General features: G+C 40.3%; 1 pseudogene; it reads right to left on the bottom strand.

Annotated features, from left to right (window-relative positions):
• Nucleotides 1-17,992: 17,992 nt before the first annotated feature.
• Nucleotides 17,993-18,552, bottom strand: LOC138434648 (glycine cleavage system H protein, mitochondrial pseudogene; annotated as a pseudogene).
• Nucleotides 18,553-19,629: the final 1,077 nt, after the last annotated feature.

Here is a 19,629-nt window from a genome sequence, read left to right as displayed (position 1 = left end):
AGGGTTTTGATCATCTTTGCTATCATTATTCTGAATTCTTTTTCAGGTATTTTGCCTATTTCTTCTTCATTTATTTGGACTTCTGTGTTTCTAGTTTGTTCCTTCATTTGTGTTGTATTTCCCTGCCTTTTTATTATTTTTTTTAACTTATTGTGTTTGAGGTCTCCTTTTCCCAGGCTTTAAGGTTGAATTCTTTCTTCCTTTTGGTTTCTACCCTCCTAAAGTTGGGATGCTGAGGCTGAAACTCCAAAACCTTGGCCACCTCATGTGAAGAGTTGAGTCATTGGAAAAGACCCTGATGCTGGGAGGGATTGGGGGCAGGAGAAGAAGGGGACGACAGAGGATAAGATGGCTGGATGGCATCACGGACTCGATGGACATGAGTTTGAGTGAACTCTGGGAGTTGGTGATGGACAGGGAGGCCTGGTGTGCTGCGATTCATGGGGTCACAAAGAGTCGGACATGACTGAGTGACTGAACTGAACTGAACTGAAGATTGGCCCAGTGGTTTGTGTAAGCTTTGTATAGGGTGAGATTTGTGCTGAATTTTTTTGTTTGCTTTTCCTCTGGTGCTCAAGGCTGAGTGAGGTGGTAATCCTGTCTGCTGATGATTGGGTTTGTGTTTTTGTTTTGTTTGTTGTTTAGATGAGACATCCTGCACAGGGTGCTACTGTTTGGTTGTGTGATGCAGGGTCTTGTATTTAAGTGTTTTCCTTTGGGTGAGTTCCCACTATGTGATACTCCCTAGGGTTAGTTCTCTGGTAGTCTAGAGTCAGTGCTCCCACTCCAAAGGCTCAGGGCTTGATCTCTGGTCAGAAACCAAGATTCCACAAGTGGTTTGTTATGTCATTGAGTGAGATTAAAACAGATACCCAAAAATAAGAATCCAAAGGTGAACCCCAGACAAATGGCAGTTACAAAATCAGGCAAATAATAATCAAAATAATGGAATATACACATATACATATACACCCATAAGCAAAATCAAAACAGTCCAACAAAAATAAAGTACAGTAGATTGACCTGGTGAACAAAGGAAATCAAAAATTACATCTACCAGTTAAGAACAAAACTAACAAAATCACAAGCTGGAAAACAAAACTAAAGCAAGGTGCCAAGCAGGGAATAAATCAGTGAAAACAAGATTGACAAATATATTGAGAGGAAAGGAAGAAAGAAGACATATGCAAAGTTAAATAGAGGTAGACAAAGAATATTTAAATATGTTAAATTTTAACTGCAAGGGGACATGAACAGTAGGAAAAGCAAACAAAGGAATAAATGTAGAAAAAATAATAATAGGTTTAAATAATTAAAATTAAGATTAAAAAAAAGGAACTTTCCACAGAACTGCAAAAGCCCAATGTAGTGGCAGACGTTTATAACAATAAATAATGTGATTGAGAGAAAAAATATAAAAGCTCAAAAACTTAATTAAATTTCATAGTGCCAATAACGGAGAAGGCAATGGCAACCCACTCCAGTACTCTTGCCTGGAAAATCCCATGGACGGAGGAGCCTGGTGGGCTACAGTCCATGGGGTTACTAAGAGTCAGACATGACTGACTTCACTTTCACTTTTCACTTTCATGTACTGGAGAAGGAAATGGCAACCCACTCCAGTGTTCTTGCCTGGAGAATCCCAGGGATGGCAGAGCCTGATGTGCTGCCATCTGTGGGGTCACACAGAGTCGGACACAACTGAAGCAACTTTGCAGCAGCAGCAACAGCAGTGCCAATAAAACTGACAACTACAATGGCGGGGGTTGGGGGGGGGGAAGAAAAAGGTAATAAAAAGAAAAAAAATGCAAAAGAAGGTCAAAACATAAGAATAATAAATGGTTTTCTTTAGTCACTGCTGTCAGAGTCTTTTCGCTCACTGTGAGTCACAGTCCACCTCATCTCCCTAGGGTGCCCTCCAACACTGTGCTGCTCTCTGGAGCTGCTGTGGGGGCAGTTCAGCTTCTAATCTGGTCCTACTCCTGTGTTCTTGCCTCCAATGTCCACAGATATCAGAACTAGTGCATTTTTTTTCTTTTGTAGGAGCTCTCAGTGTCCTTTTATATATTCCACAGACACAGAGGCTGCCTAGTTGATCACGTGGATTTAGTCTGCAGCTTGTACAGCTGGTGGGAAGGTTTTGGGTCTTCTTCCTTATTCACACTGCCCTTGGGATCAATTGTGGTTTTATTTCCACCTCTGCTTGTGGGTCATCCACTAAGGTTTGCTCCTGAGGCTGCCATGGAGGACTTAGGTCTGTCCCAGTGAGGGCCAGGTGTGAAGGTGGTGCAGCTGCTTGGGTCTCAGGGGTTCTGGTAGCACCAGGTATTCAGGGGAGTTGGCAGCTAGGGCAGCAGGAAATATAGTGCTCTAGAAGGGTATAGCAACCAGTGTTGACAAAAACACTGCAGCATTCTTGCCTGGAGAACTCCCCTGACAGAGAAGACTGGTAGGCCACAGTCCACAAGGTCGCAAAGAGTTGAACACAACCTAAATGACCCTGCATGCATAGACGCAAGATTTTTTTCGCCTTTGACAGCTCTGCCCCAATGAGAGTTGAGCATGAAGGTGGTGCAGCTTCTTGGCTTGCAGGGACCCTGGGGGCACCAAGTGTACAAGGATACGGACTGCCTCCACCATAGGACTCCCTATCGGGGTCTTTTTTTGAGCCTTTTATAGGTATAAATCAGAAGGCCTTTTTGGCCAGTCTTTCTCATTAGCTCTGCCCATTCAGGTACTTAGAGGACTCCCTTGCCTGGGGTCCTTTGTTGTTCAGAGCACCAGGCACATAGAGGCGGCTCCTGGCTGGTGTCCTACTTTGTAGATCTGCACAACAGGCACTTAAAGGGGCACCCTTGGTGGGGTCCTACTCTGTAGTTTGGCACATCAGTCACCTAAAGGAGTACCCTGTGTGGAGTCCTACTCTGTAGTTCAGTGCGTCAGGCGTTTGGTGCTCCAGCCTCTCTATTGTTCAGCTGTCAATGCTTGCATGTGGGAAGAGAGAGGCTATGGTGATGGCTCCACCCTATACACATGATTCAGCATTATTGCCTTGCTTCCATGGCTGCCTGGCTTTCCTTCATAGACATTTCCCACCACAATCTCCTCCCTCCCATCCCCTCCATCCATCTCTCTGCAGTCAACAGCAGCCCTCACCCTGGGATTGCTCCACAATCCCTAAACTCTAGCTCCCAGCCACTGCACCTTCTCAGGGACCTGCATCCCTGTCCAGGCTATGCATGGCTATGGCAAGGACTTTCTGATTCTCATTCCATTTAGGCTGCCACGAATCACCCGTTTCACTCTCAGCCTTAAATGTTTCTCCCCTGACTCAGACAATTGCCCCAGTGTGGGGATTGGACCCCTGCTTCATTTCCCCTACCCGTAGAGGGCAGGTCCAACCCTACTAACACTCCTGTTTTACCGCCTATTTCCTTAATCCTCGTGAGTTTTCGTGGTTCTATATATTCTTTTCCTCTGGTCAGATACTCCTGTCTGGTCTCAGCTGGTGTTCTGCATGCACTGACCTTCACTTTTAAATTTGGCCTTCCATGCTACAAGATTTTTCTTTAAATACACTACAGATTCTGAAGATGGCCAGTATAACCAATGTTTTCCTAATATGTCTGAGAAAATATGGCTTTCAGATCTAGAAAGTTCCAAGCAAAGACTTTAAATATTCCTTCCTGATTCAGTAAATTTTCCTGTATCTCAAGCTAAGTTGGTTTCTTTTTTAACTGTCCTCATAGCAAAATGACTAAGTGAAAGTTGCTCAGTCATGTCTGATTCTTTGCAACCCCATGGACTATACAGTCCATGGAACTCTCCAGGCCAGAATACTGGTGTGGGTAGCCTTTCCCTTCTCCAGGGGATCTTCCCAACCCAGGGGTCGAACTCAGGTCTCCCACATTGCAGGCGGATTCTTTACCTGCTGAGCCACAAGGAAAGCCTTGAAGGACTTTATCCTCCAACTCTTACAGTTACAGATAACTAAACCCATGATAAAGTTTTAAGTCCACTAGAAGTCTAAAGATTCCAAAGCAAAGGATAAAAGAACAGGAGAGTCCATGGACCTCCAGCAATCAAGCCATGAAAGTAATCATGAATTAATATCTATCAGTGTATACATATCCATGCACTTTATTATATCCACTCCCCAAACTCCAGTTTCTCTCAAACATTCGGCACTGAAAAGCAGAACAGATGAATTAAGTTACAGATAGACTAAAGCCAATTCATGCAAATGATTCTGCCACCGCTCCCTCTTTGACCCTAAAGACAGTGAGGAAGGACATTAGAAGAAAATAAGATGCTTGGTGATACTCAAACCTTCCTGAGGAACAAGGAGAACAGGATAAATCTGAAGTCAATAGTCTGTAATGGCATAAACAAACTGATGATGATGATGATATATGAAGAAGATATATATGGGAAAAAATTCCCAGAGCTACAAAATTGTTTTTGCTACCAGAGATGAATGGAGAAGTGTCAGAGAGCAGGACATCCGTAACAGGCTTCTCCTGAGACCCACAAATTGTAACAGTGGCTGAAAAATTATTCATTCCAAATATTTAACATACCATGAACTTTAGAGTCTTAAATTAAAATATATGAATTTATGCTATTTTTCAGTCAATAAATTTTTTGTGGATCTGATCTAAGTTGTCCAGTATTTTAGTACTTTATGAGTTATTAAGACTAAATGTATTTGTGCATTATTGCCTGAAACTACATCATTACAAAGTCTATGCTATAAAAAGAACCCAATGCCTGAAACAGATAGATTAAAAGTGATTAATGATTCTCTCAGTTGAGTATTATCATTTGCTATAATTGAATTACTTTAATAATATGGCCCAGTATGTACTATTATTAAATATATACAGAAGAGTACAAGTAAAACATGCCAAGGAAACAATGTCTTTGACCTTCAAAAATTCACAGTTTAATTACTTAACCAATCCAATTTATGATCAACAATGCAGAAAAGCCTCTCAGTGTGGGGTTCAAATATGTGCCCTATGTGCTGTACACATTTGAGTACTCCAAACTGTTTCTTCAACCTGCTGTATATTATGACACAGCAAACATCTCCCATTGCTATCATTTGAATTTTGGATGTTATTTATACCTAACTATTATAGTTTTTCTCAAAATAACTTACTTTCACAGTTAGAAAATTATTATATCTTTGTCATTGGTTATTTGGGGCAGGGAGGGCAATTTTCACTTAATGTAGCTTCAATTTTATATAGCTTTTGTCAATTATTTAAAGAAAATTTTTCATACTATAAAAGTATAGAATATACAGTAATATAATTGGATAAGTCACCTTAAGATAAAGCTGTTGATTTACAATATTAATAGCTTGAATGTTCCTCAGATACACTTTTCCTCCCAAACTTGACAGGTTTTTATATCTTTATAACAAGGATTTTACTTTCAGCTTTAACTTTTTTAGTGAGTTTATTGAGCTATATTTTACATGTGGTAAAATTTATCTATTTCGAGTCTAAAATTCAGTGTTCTTAGTAATTTTACCAAGTGGTAAAACCACCATCACAAATTATTTTTATTGCATTTTCATTCCACCAATAAGATCTCTTACGTTCGTGAATAGTTAATTCCTTTCTCAATTCCAGTCCCGGTAAACCACTAATTTACTTTCTGTCTTATAAACCTGTCTTTTCTGGACATCTGAGATAAAATACAAGTCTAATACCTAATCAGCTGGGGAGAAAAGAGTTAAAGCAACTGGATGGGATTCATTTCTCTCCTCATTTTGTGGGGAAGGGGTGACTGTCTTGAGGAAAGAAAGAAGGCCTATGTCACGGTCTAATTTCCTTTAAAAAAGTTGATAACTGTATCATCTGGTACATAAAATACTGGTATTTGATAAAAGAAGAGCCATTATCTCTAAAATACTATGAGGAAGATGTACATGATTCAATGTCATTTATGGTAATCAAACATAGGATCTATAAATTTATTGGGAAAAACATCACATACATAAAGTGGCCATCAGGGTATTAAACGGATATATTTCATATTCATAGCCTTTAGATTATACTTTACCCACTTATTTAACTTATATGCAGAGTACATATGAGAAATGCTGGGCGACTGGAAGAAGCACAAGCTGGAACCAAGATTGCCAGGAGAAATATCAATAACCTCAGATATGCAGATAACACCACCCTTATGGCAGAAAGTGAAGAGGAACTAAAGAATCTCTTGATGAAAATGAAAGAGGAGAGTGAAAAAGTTGGCTTAAAGCTCAACATTCAGAAAACTAAGATCATGGCATCTCATCCCATCACTTCATGGGGAATAGATGGGGAAACAGTGTCAGACTTTAATTTTTTTGGCCTCCAAAATCACAGCAGATGGTGATTGTAACCATGAAATTAAAAGACACTTGCTCCTTGGAAGGAAAGTTATGACCAGCCTAGATAGCATATTCAAAAGCAGAGACATTACTTTGCCAACAAAGGTCTGTCTAGTCAAGGCTATGGTTTTTCCAGTGGTCATATATGGATGTGAGAGTTGGACTGTGAAGAAAGCTGAGGGCAGAAGAATTGATGCTTTTGAATTGTGGTGTTGGAGAAGACTCTTGAGAGTCCCTTGGACTGCAAGGAGATCCAACCAGTCCATCCTAAAGGAGATCAGCCCTGGAAGGACTGATGCTAAAACTGAAACTCCAATATTTTGGACACCTCATGTGAAGAGTTGACTCATTGGAAAAAACTCTGATGCTGGGAGGGGTTGGGGACAGGAGGAGAAGAGGACGACAGAGGATAAGATGGCTGGATGGTATCAGCGACTCAATACACATGAGTTTGAGTGAACTTCCAGAGTTGGTGATGGACAGGGAGGCCTGGCGTGCTGTGATTCATGGGGTCGCAAAGAGTCAGACACGACTGAGCAACTGAACTGAACTGAACAAAGCCTTCAGCCAAAAACTGAGCACAGTAGAGTCTGCCCATTTCTTCCCATGACAGGATCCTATTGGGCAAGTCCAGCATTCACTCCAAGTTCTCCACTAATTTTGCCAAAATCTGCATTACTGGCTAAGGTTTTTCCCTATCCATTTCTGCTTCCTTCCTCAATTCCTTTCATGGGTGTTAGATTTGCATCATGGTCCGAAAGGTTTCCCTGCCTAATTAATGGTTCTTGCCCTTTTTGTCTTCTACAGGTATTACCTATTAATATAAAGCTTATGAAAGTGAAAAGTGAAGTCACTCAGTTGTGCCTATTTGTGACCATATGGACTATACAGTCCATGGAATTCTCCAAGCCAGAATACTGGAGTGGGTAGCCATTCCCTTCTCCAAGGAGATCTTCCCAACCTAGGAATTGAACCGAGGTCTCCTGAATTTCAGGTAGATTCTTTACCAGTTGAGCTACCAGGGAAGCATGATAAGGCTTATAATGGACTAAATTATGTCTCTATGTCTCCTTCTAATTCGTGCATTAAAGCTCTAACCCTCAGTGTGACTGTGTTTGGAGATAGGATCTTTAAGGAGGTAAAGTTAAAAGTGGGTAATAAAGGTGGGGTCCTAATTCAATATGACAAGTATCCTTTTAGAAGAAGAAAAGACACAGAAAAAGGGCCATGTGAGGACATGTGAGGGAGAAGACAGCCGTCTGCAAGCCAACAGCAGGGCCTCTGGAGAAAACAAACCTGCCAACACCTAGATCTTTGACTTCCAGCCTCCAGAACTGTGAGAAAATTAATTTACTTAATTAGTTTGTCACCCAATCCCTGTCATTTTGTTACAGCAGCCCTGAGTAATACAAACCTCCACAGTCCTAACTCACTCTCAGCAATGCTTCCCAAATAATCCAAAAGATATATTCTCCAAGAGTAGATCATAACATATCAATCTAATTAAGGATTGATTCCCCAATTCATGAGATCAAGCTTAGGGAGATTCCTTTTCATTGCAATAAATTTGCCTTTCCAGAGACACACAAATTATGGCTATGATATAAGCTACCCTGAATATTGCCTCTCATCCCCTTGAGAGCCAGTGGGGAAGAAATTCTAGCCAAAGAAGTAATTAAAAAGCAGCTGTTTCTCACTGCTCAAGTCTGCATTCCAAGCATGCCAACAGTGGGGTTGTACAGGTGCGTCCATTCTAATAGTCTGCAGATCCCCAAGATACTAGGGTTTTCTTTGTCTAATTGGAAGAATAGCTTTCACCTGCCTTTCTCATCAGCTGCAAAAGTAGTTACACAAAATATTAATAACTAACATACTTATCATGTTGACTCAGACACACTGTCCCAGAGAGAAGACAACCAGGAAATCACTTTGGTAGTGTCACTCAGCTCCTAAAGGGAGACATATCCAAAAGTCAAGAAATCTAGGCATATTAAGACTGTCTCTGAAAGTAGGGGCTATAGTGGCCAAGGGGGAGGGGGGAATGTTTATTCTACATCCAACAGAGTGGCTAAAGTTAAAAAGACTGACAATATTTTGACAAAAATGTAGAGCACCCAGAACTGTCATGCTTTGCTAGCTGGGGGTATAAAGTGATACAACCTCTTTTGAAAAGGTCTGACAGTTACTTGTAGAACTAAATGTATGTATACCTATCCTATAATCCAGAAATTCTGTTTCTTAGTACTTGGAGTAATGAAAAGATATATTCATTATAGCTTTATAAGTAATAGCCAAAGACTGGAAACACCCAAGTGTACATAAGAAGGAGAATTAATAAGCAAACTGTGCTCATTCATAGAATGTATACTCAGACGTGAAAAGGAACAAACTAACAATATCCACAGCAACACAAGTGAATATCAAACCCATTATGCTGGCTGAAAAAGCCTTATCTAAAAGTGCGCATAATGTATGATCTTATTTATGTGGAGTTCTAGAAAAGAGAAAGCTAATTCATAATTTTTTAAAACTGTAAAATGATTGCCTCTTTGGTGGGAAGCAGGACAGGGATTGACTACAAACAGACCCAAGGATACTTTCCAAGTATCATAATGAACCACATCTTAATAGAGATTCAGTTTATGTAGGTAAATGCATTTGATAAAGTCAGAAAGCATAATTTAAGCTTTATGAATTTTATTACATGTCCATTTTACTTCTAGAGAAAAAACTCTAAAAATATATTCAACTATAGTTAAAGATATGCATTGTTAAAATATTTAGTGAGAAACGTACTCACATCTGCAGTATACCTCAAAATGAATCAAAAAAGACAGATTGCTGACAGAGATGAATTCAATATACAATACAGTAATGCAATGAAAACCTAATAGTAGAAGCTAAATTTACTAAATTTTATATATTGAAATGTTGCATTATAAAAGCCAACTATATTCTTTTTCAAACACAGTATTGGAACCTAATTTAAACTGCTGTATTATACACAGTAGCATCTGCTAGCTTACTATCTGCGTGCATGCTAACATACTTCAGTCGGGTCTGATTCTTTGCGACCTATGGACTGTAGCCCACCGGGCTGCTCTGCCCATGATATTCTTCAGCTCCTGCACTGCAGTTAGATTGTTTATCACTGAGCCATCTGGGAAGCCCAGCTTTATACCTACTACCTTCTTATCTGGGATTCCCTGGTGGCTCAGAGGTAAAGAATCCACTTGCCAATGCTGGAGATGCAGGTTTAATTCCTGGGTAGGGAAGATCCCCTGGAAAAGAAAATAGCAACCCACTCCAGTATTCTTGCCTGAGAAATTCCATGAACAGAGGAGCCTGGTGGACTGCAGTCCATGGGGGTCACAAAAGAATCGGACGTGACTTAGTGACTAAACAACAACTAATTATAATTCTATATATATAAAACATTAAAAATTAACCTAGTTTTAGTATTTTTAAACTTTCATTAAAAAGAAAAAGATATAACAATGACATTTAGACAGTAGCTCTAAATTCCCTTCAACACAATCCCATTTAATTTCTATTGAGGCTTTCCTTCCCCACAAATGCTTTTTAAAAATATTGTTTTCTTCAAAATGCTGATAGGCTGTTTCACTTAGTACCACCACCACCACCTCCCACTCCCCACCTCACCCCCCACACTGTGCATTCCTCTGTCTTTTGTCTAGATTAGCCGGCCATTGAAATAATTCTCTTTTTCTCTCTCTCTCTAAATATTTCTTTACCTTCCTCCTCCCTACCTCCCCCGTTCTCACCTCTTCACTCTCTCCCTGCATATGCTCTCCAGGCTGAGCAGCATAGCACATGGGCTACATTGGCTCACTCAGCACCTATTCAAAATAATGAGATTCCAGCCCACCATGCACCTTAGTGTAACCACATGGCTTAGCTGTGAACTTAGCTTCTGAAGTATAATCAGGGAGTGCTTACTTTCCTGAATAAAGTCAAACAAGAATCTTAAGGAACTTCCAATTTTCAATCAACCAAAAAAGTTCAATTATCTCATACAGCCAATATTGTCTGTCAAAACAAATTTCAAAAAGATAATAAAATTTTAAAAAATTTAAAAAGACATTTCCTATTTAACAAAGACAAACTTTATGTTTTCTAAGTGTCCTGTTTAATAGTTTTATTGGTTTATTCATATATAATAGATAAACAGGAAAAAAGTTGGTCATCTATGGTTTAAGTTCTTTTTCATATTATTTTCCATTATAGGCTAATAGAAGATATTAAATATAGCTCCCTGTGCTATACAGTAGGTGTGTGTTGTTTATCTATTAAGACTTTATATACATTAGTGTGTATATGTTAAATCCCAAACTCCTAATTTATATCCCTTCCCACTGCTATCCACTTTGGTAACCATAAGTTTATTTTCTATATCTATGAGTCTATTTCTGTTTTACAAGTAGGTTCATTTGTATTAATTTTTTAGATTCCACATATAAGTGATATCATATGATATTTGTCTTTTTCTGTCTTACTTCACTTAGTATAATAATTTCTACGTCCATCCAAGTTGTTGCAAATGGCATTATGGCATTCTTTTTATGGTTGAGTAATATTCCATTTATTCATTGAAAGGACTGAAGCTCCAATACTTTGGCCACTTGATGGAAAGAACTGACTCACTGGAAAAGACCTTGATGCTGGGAAAGATTGAAGGCAAAAGGAGAAGGGAGCAGCAGAGGATAAGATGGTTACTACATCACTGACTCAATGGATATGAAACTGAGCCAACACTGGGAGATGGTGAAGGACAGTAGAGCCTGGCATGCTGAAGTCCATTGGTCCCAAAGAGTTGGACATGACTTAGCAATTGAACAACAACAAATATTCTATTGTGTGCATGCATATGTGTGTGTGTACCCCACATCTTCTTTATACATTCATCTATCGGTGGACATTTAGGTTGCTTCCATGTATTATATATTGTAAATAGTGCTGCTATGAACACTGAGGCGTCTATGTCTTTTTTGAATTTGAGTTTTTGTCTTTTCCAGATATATGCCCAGGAGTGAGGCTGCTGGATGATATGGTAATTCTAATTTTAGTTTTTGAAGGCACCTCAATACTGTTCTCCACAGTGGTTGCACCAATTTACACTACCAGCAACAGTGTAAGAGGGTACACTTTCCTCTGCACTGTCTCCAAGATCTATTATTTATAGACTTTTTGATGGGGGCCATTCTGACTGGTGTGAAATAATACCTCATTGTAGTTTCGATTTGCATTTCTCTAAGCTAGCAATGTTGGGCATCTTTTCATGTGCCTGTTTGACCATATACTTTTAGTAGATACTACACTCTAAGTAAGAACTATCCAGTACTTACTTACATCCAGTACTATCCAAAGAAATATGTGAGATATCAAAATAGATATATCATTCCAGTGATATATCTTTCTTACAGTGATTTCTTTCTTATTCTTTGAAAGTAAGTCATTTTAAGCATTATATACATATTAAAACAATTTGGATATAATATGGAATATAATTTTTCTGACTTGTATGAATACGTACCTTAAAACAAAAGAAATATTATGTTTTGAATAGTGTCATGAAGGATAATCTAAAAATTAAATTTCTAGACACAGATGACCTTTTACTTTCTCCACTGTCTTTGTACTAGTCAGTGTGAATAATTAATCATGTAATTTATATCTATGCTTTCTCACCTATAACCCCAAATGAAATAAAGCTACAGAGATCAGGAATTCTCTGGTGCCCAACGTAAGGATTCAAGACAGTTTCAGAAATACGCTTTGAGAATTTCTCTCCTGTCTTTACCACCAGCCAGAAAAGGGAGCAGAACAAATTGTAAATAGTTGCCCCAAGCTTTGATGTTTGCGGTGGGGTCTTCCTGTCACAGGCATGAGCAGCAGGGCAAGGCACAAACTCTGCCCTCAGGGCAACTTCACAGGCAGTTCTTCCGGCCAGACCCCACAGCCCCTCACACAACTGCCTTGAGGCATGCTCCTTTTCCAAGACTGGTTCTTCTGACTCTGATCAATTCTCTGAGCTTGGAAAAGATTTTGAATGGCTCTCTCTCTCTCTCTCTCTCTCTCTCTCTCTCTCTCTCTCTCTCTCTCTCTTTAAATCACAATTGATTACTGTTTCTAAGCAACAAAGACAGATCCTGTGACTCAAAGCACACGAATGCCAAGACACCTCTAACAGAACATCATCAAAGACAAGCCATTACCACAATAAGGATTTAATAATAAGTGAGAGGTGTTACCAAGCTCCGAATGGATATTATTGCACAGTAATGATTAATACTTGGTTAAGACTTACTGCCCTATTTTTCCAACATTACAGAGTTCTGGCAGTGGAGGAACTGACAACAGGCAGTATCTGCATCTTACATTTTAAATGCAGCTTCCGGTGCCCACTCCAGGAGTGAGTCAGAATCTTAAGAGGCACCTGAGCATCTGAATTTCAAACAGTCTTGCATGATATATATGCAAACTAAAGTTTGAGAGCAATTGTCCTCGCTGAATTTTTTAAGATGTACAGAAACAGGCCTTACACATGTTTTATTAACAGCAGTTAAAGTTTTCTTCTTGATCCTTGCTTATAACAACATCCTTAGCAAAGTCATGGCGCTGTGATTAAAACAGTGAATGTCTAAATAACCTCTTCTAGCTCCACAAATAACACATTTATCCTCTGAAATCAATAAAATATAAAGCTTTCCTTCCTTTTTCTCTCCTCTCTATATCCGCCTCTTCATATTCTCTGCCCCAGTGACTTACTCTGCTAAACTAAAAATAAATAAACCAAAAGAGGGCAATAACATATCATTCACAAACTCTTACTTACCTGTTTTGGCACATAGCATTTATGTGATGAATTGCCTATGCCTGTTAGTGGCTCAACAACCTGGTTACTTAGTTATTTTAGAGCTCTCAGTCAGCCTCCTTGATTTATTGGACTGGGAAATAGCAATACATTCCAAGACCAGCGAAATATCTCTGTATGTATTTAAAACAGATAACAAAACTTATTCTACAATCACGGCACAAGAGAAACCATGAGAGATTAACATGAAAAATGCAGGATCTCCTCATTTTTGTAACACCAAGAAATAAGTACATAAGTGAATGAATCTATAGTATTTGAAAGAGGATAAATGATTACCCTCTTTCCCCTTTTTTTTTCATAAAATGATTCATCTTTAATAATAAAATCTCTAAAAGTTCACTTTTATATGTTAAAGCCATAATAATAAATGTATGATATCAAATATACCATCAAACTTTTAAAAGAGCATTTGGATGGAAAATCTCTAGAATTACAAAACAAAAGAGAATACATAAAAAGATGTCAGAGGCTTACTGATCTCAAAAAGGATCTTAGGAACCTCCCTTTGCCCCTTTCCTTCCTTGGTCCTCCCTACAGGAAGTCAGTGTGAACGACAAGTACAATTTGAAGGATTTCAGTACTAGAGGTGGTGATATCCAGAGTCACAAGTATAGAAGTTGAAGATCTGACTGAGTGTTCTACTCCCAACTCCCTTTTGCAGCCTCTGAGGATCTGTTCCAGTGCGTGCAGGAGAAGAATCAGCTGCCCTTCAGGAGTTAAACCATCCTGAAAAGACCTCTAGAGAGGCACCTAAGCCAATTCTGCTCCAAGTCTCAGAGATGAACCAACAGCCCTACTTCTTGTACCTGGTCATAATATCTGGTGAGCCTAGGTTTTTCTCACCATGTAAGGATAAATGAGAGACCAGACTGTTTGGATGTAGGATAATCATAACAGAGATTACTTTGATTTTAGGACTTAGGTATAAAGAATCGTCAACATGGTCCCACCTAGCTTACTTAGGGATGGAATCAAGGGTTAGGGGATCCTATAAAAAGGAAAAAGTGCTCTTCTGCCTGCCTGAATCTCTTAAACTTATAAAATCCTTTCAAAGGAAAGAAAAAAGGGATGAGTTAGAGGGCAGAGATGGTGACGGGGTGGGGGTGGGGGACTCATTAAGTATAAGACTGTGGATTCACAGTCCTGACTTCACATGAATTCTTTCTAGGTTTATCCCTCTCAAATATTCTGTTACAGATTTCCTTCCCTGCCAAAAAAAAAAGTTTGAGTTATAAAAAATATTACATATATAAATATGCAAGTTTATTTGCGTGTGTTTCTGTGTGTATGCATAGATAAGAAATATAATCATTGATATCTTTAAACCAATAGTAATTTAAACTATATCTATCAAGAGACACTGCTAAGATGGCAGAGGAATAGGACAGGGAGACCACTTTCTCCCCCGCAAATTCATCAAAAGAACATTTAAACGCTCAGTAAATTCCACAAAACAACTTCTGAATGCCGGCAGAGGACTTCAGGCACCCAGAAAAGCAGCCCATTGTCTTCAAAAGGAGGTAGGAAAAAATTATTATAAAAGACAAAAAAAGAGACAAAAAAGGTAGGGACGGGGCTCTGTCCCGAGAGGGGAGTCTTGAAAAGAGGGAAGTTTCCAGGCACCAGGAGGCACTCTCACTGCCGAGTCTGTGGCGAGCCTTGGAAGCACAGAGCGCAACATAGCAGGGAGGAAAAATAAATGAATAATTAAAATCCACAGATTACAAGCCCAACGGTGGCTCCCGAGTGGAGAAGCAGCACAGATGCTTGCACTCGCCACTGGCAAGCGGGGGCTGGGCAAGGAGGCGCGGGCTGCATGGCCTAGAGTGGGGATCTGGCCTGAGTGCCCCGAGCGCACTCTGGGTGAACTATTTGGGCTAGCACCAGACTGTGGGATAACTACCACATGAAAAGCCAGTCGTAATCTAGGACACCGCCAGGCCCGCACACAGAACAAAGGACTGAACAGAGACAGCTGGCTGCAGACCATCCCCCTCTGGTGACAGGCAGCCAGAGCCAGAAGGGGGCAATTGCAGCCCCAGAGAGACATTATCTACAAAACTGTAAGCAGGCTTCTTTGCTAACTAAGACTTCTTGGGGTTCTGGACAGTCAACATCTGCCTGAGAAGGTGCGCTGGTTGTACACCCAGAAACGGGGGAGGTGATAAGTCACAGTGACCGCGCTCGCCAAACACCTCATCATCTGAGCTGCTCAGACCTGGAAAGGGCACAAAACGCAGGCCCAATGGAGTCTGCACCTCTGAGGACTTCCCGAGTGCCTGAACCTGAGCGGCTTAGACCTGGGAGGTCCATGCAGCCCAAGGCTGGCCTCGGATGGTTCCCGGTGGAGCAACTAGAGCCTAAAAAGTGTGGGCAGGGAGGGTACACAGGCTGTGAGTAGGGGCAGGCCCAGTGTGGCTGAGGCACAGCGAGCACATGCCAGTGTTATTTGTTTGCAGCGTTCCTCCCTCCCAAAGCGTGACTGAACAACTGAGTCTAAATAGAAGTAACCAGAACCGCCCTCTTTGTGTCAGGGCAGAAATCAGACACTGAAGAGACTAGCAAACAGAAGAAGCTAAAATAGAGGGAAGCACCTTGGAAGTGAGAGGTGCAATAGATTAAAACCCTGTCATTAGTACCAACTACATAAGAAGGGGCCTATAGATTTTGAGAAATATAAGCTGGACCAAAGAACTATTCAAAAATGAACCAACCCCACAATATCCACAAAAACACCAGAGAAAGCCCTAAATATATTTTTACTATATTTATGATCATTCTCTTGTTAATTTTTTAATTTTTAAGTCCTATATTACTCACTGACTTTTCACTCTTATAACCTATTATTACTTTGCAAAAAAAAAAGACCTTATTTTTTAAAAAACAAACATCATATATATATATATATATATATTTATAATTTTTGTGACTTTGTTATTTTTTTGTCTTTTTTTCTTCTTTTCTTTAATATTGTATTTTTGAAATTCCAAACTCTACCCTAGATTTCTAATCTTTGCTTTTTGGTATTTGTTATCAATGTTGTACCTTTAAGAACCCAATCTTCAGTACCCATTTTTACTTGGGAGTGAGATAACTGGCTTGAATGCTCTCTCCCCCTTTGGACTCTCCTTTTTCTTCACCAGGTCACCTCTGTCTCCTCCTGACCTCCTTTCTTCTCTACCCAACTCTGTGAATCTCTGTGTGTTCCAGACACTGGAGAACACTTCAGTTCAGTTCAGTTCAGTTGTTCAGTCATGTCCAGCTTTTTGCGACCCCATGAATCGCAGCATGCCAGGCCTCCCTGTCCATCACCATCTCCCGGAGTTCACTCAGACTCATGTCCATCGAGCCCGTGATGCCATCCAGCCATCCCATTCTCGGTCTTCCCCTTCTCCTCCTACCCCCAATCCCTCCCAGCATCAGAGTCTTTTCCAATGAGTCAACTCTTCGCACGAGGTGGCCAAAGTACTAGAGCTTCAGCTTTAGCATCATTTCTTCCAAAGAAATGCCAGGGCTGATCTCTTTCAGAATGGACTGGTTGGATCTCCTTGCAGTCCAAGGTACTCTCAAGAGTCTTTCCAACACCACAGTTCAAGAGCATCAGTTCTTTGGTGCTCAGCCTTCTTCACAGTCCAACTCTCACATCCATACATGACCACAGGAAAAACCATAGCCTTGACTAGATGGACCTTAGTCGGCAAAGTAATGTCTCTGGTTTTGAATATACTGTCTAGTTTGGTCATAACTTTTCTTCCAAGGAGTAAGCGTCTTTTAATTTCATGGCTGCAATCACCATCTGCAGTGATTTTGGAGCCCAAAATAATAAAGTCTGACACTGTTTCTACTGTTTCCCCATCTATTTCCCATGAAGTGATGGGACCGGATGCCATGATCTTTGTTTTCTGAATGTTGAGCTTTAAGCCAACTTTTTCACTCTCCTCTTTCACTTTCATCAAGAGGCTTTTTAGCTCCTGTTCACTTTCTGCCATAAGGGTGGTGTCATCTGCATATCTGAGGTTATTGATATTTCTCTTGGCAAACTTGATTCCAGCTTGTGTTTCTTCCAGTCCAGAGTTTCTCATGATGTACTCTGCATAGAAGTTAAAGAAGCAGGGTGACAATATACAGCCTTGGCATACTCCTTTTCCTATTTGGAACAGTCTGTTGTTCCATGTCCAGTTGTTGTTTTGTTTTATTTTTTTCATGATTAAAAAGTTGCATATTTTATTATTAAATTGTTTATTCTCCTGCAAGGCTGTTACTTCACTGTATAAAAATAGCACCAGCAAACACAGTATATTGCAAAATTAAGATAGCAATATTCTTCATTGGACACCATACAACTAAAAAACTTTTCTCCACTGGCAGTTATTTCTAATGGGAAGATAATTTTGACCCAAATCCAAGGATAGCTGTAAGCAAGTTACAGCGTCATATAAGGTTTAAGATAACCATGTTATCCTTGAATTACATAATTTTTGTAATGTTTTACCAGAGATAATTTCAGGAATTCTGAATATTATAACTGGAGCCTAGCCTAAAAATCACAGGATGCTGTGGAAAAGATGCACAGTGTTTATCTGAAGCCATTAGAAAGTTAAGCGGTATTTTCTTCAGGAAACATTGTTACAAGTAGTTTCTTTTGCTAAAAGTTGTTTTTTAAATGCCTATCCACCACTAATTTAAGACAACTATACTAGATTAAGTTGTTTCAAAGTAGTTTATTTAGGGGTTCTATTTTCACTCCTCAATAGATTTTATGTATTTCTCATATGCTTCTTCACTCATTAGTTCATCTAGTTCTGAAGGGTTACTGAATGTCATCTTGATCAGCCAACCATCTTCCTAACAAGACATGTTGACAAGTCCTGGATTTTCTGCTAGAGCTTTATTAATTTCAGTTACTTCTCCTGATAGAGGAGAATAAAGTTCACTAGCAGCTTTCACACTTTCCAAAGCACCAAACTCCTTTTGTTTGTTCAACTTTGTCCCAACTTCAGGCAGACTACAGTAAACAACATCTACCAAAGCTTCCTGTGCAAAATTGCTGATTCCCACTGTTCCAACACCATTGTTTGTTGTTACCCATTCGTGTGTTTCTGTGAATTTCCGCACCGACAGCAGAGCAGGGCCGGTGCGCAGCACCCGGACGGCAGGCACCCGCTGGCAGTCCCCAGGGCAGCAGCGAGCAGGGCGCGCTGGGTGCTGAGATGGCGCGCAGGCTGCCGACCACGGCCCGGACGCTCCACACCGCTCGCAGCACCATGTTCACACAGTGCAGAGGGTCTCCGCGCGGCACCTAGGGCACCCGGCCGGCGGGGGCGGGGCGGGACGGGGCGGCCCCGGCCAGAGCGAGCAGGAGCGAGCTGGCTGGACCGGGCCGCAGGGGCCCCATGTCCAGTTTTAACTATTGCTTCCTGGCCTGCATACAGATTTCTCAAGAGGCAGATTAGGTAGTGTGGTATTCCCATCTCTTTCAGAATTTTCCACAGTTTATTGTGATCCACACTGTCAAAGGCTTTGGCATAGTCAATAAAGCAGAAAGATGTTTTTCTGGAACTCTCTTGCTTTTTCCATGATCCAGCAGATATTGGCAATTTGATCTCTGGTTCCTCTGCCTTTTCTAAAACCAGCTTGAAAATCAGGGAGTTCACGGTTCATGTATTGCTGAAGCCTGGCTTGGAGAATTTTGAGCATTACTTTACTAGCGTGTGAGATGAGTACAATTGTGCAGTAGTTTGAGCATTCTTTTGCATTTCCATTCTTAGGGACTGGAATGAAAACTGACCTTTTCCAATCCTGTGGACACTGCTGAGTTTTCCAAACTTGCTGGCATATTGAGTGCAGCAATTTCACAGCATCATCTTCCAGGATTTGAAACAGCTCAACTGGAATTCCATCACCTCCACTAGCTTTGTTCATAGTGATGCTTCCTAAGGCCCACTTGACTTCACATCCCAGGATGTCTGGCTCTAGATGAGTGATCACATCATCATGATTATCTGGGTCGTCAAGATCTTTTTTGTACAGTTCTTCTGTGTATTCTTGCCACCTCTTCTTAATATCTTCTGCTTCTGTTAGGTCCAGACCATTTCTGTCCTTTATCGAGCCTGTCTTTGCATGAAATGTTCCCTTGGTATCTCTAATTTTCTTGAAGAGATCTCTAGTCTTTCCCATTCTGTTGCTTTCCTCTATTTCTTTGCATTCATTGCTGAAGAAGGCTTTCTGATCTCTCCTTGCCATTCTTTGGAACTCTGCCTTCAAATGCATACATCTTTACTTTTTTCCTTTGCTTTTTGCCTCTCTTCTTTTCACAGCTATTTGTAAGGCCTGCCCAGATAGC

Source organism: Ovis canadensis, chromosome 2, assembly GCF_042477335.2.
Source record: "Ovis canadensis isolate MfBH-ARS-UI-01 breed Bighorn chromosome 2, ARS-UI_OviCan_v2, whole genome shotgun sequence".
NCBI classification, from domain to species: domain Eukaryota; kingdom Metazoa; phylum Chordata; class Mammalia; order Artiodactyla; family Bovidae; genus Ovis; species Ovis canadensis.
The sequence above is the reverse complement of the archived record's forward strand: the minus strand, read 5'-3'. Positions and strand labels throughout refer to the sequence as shown.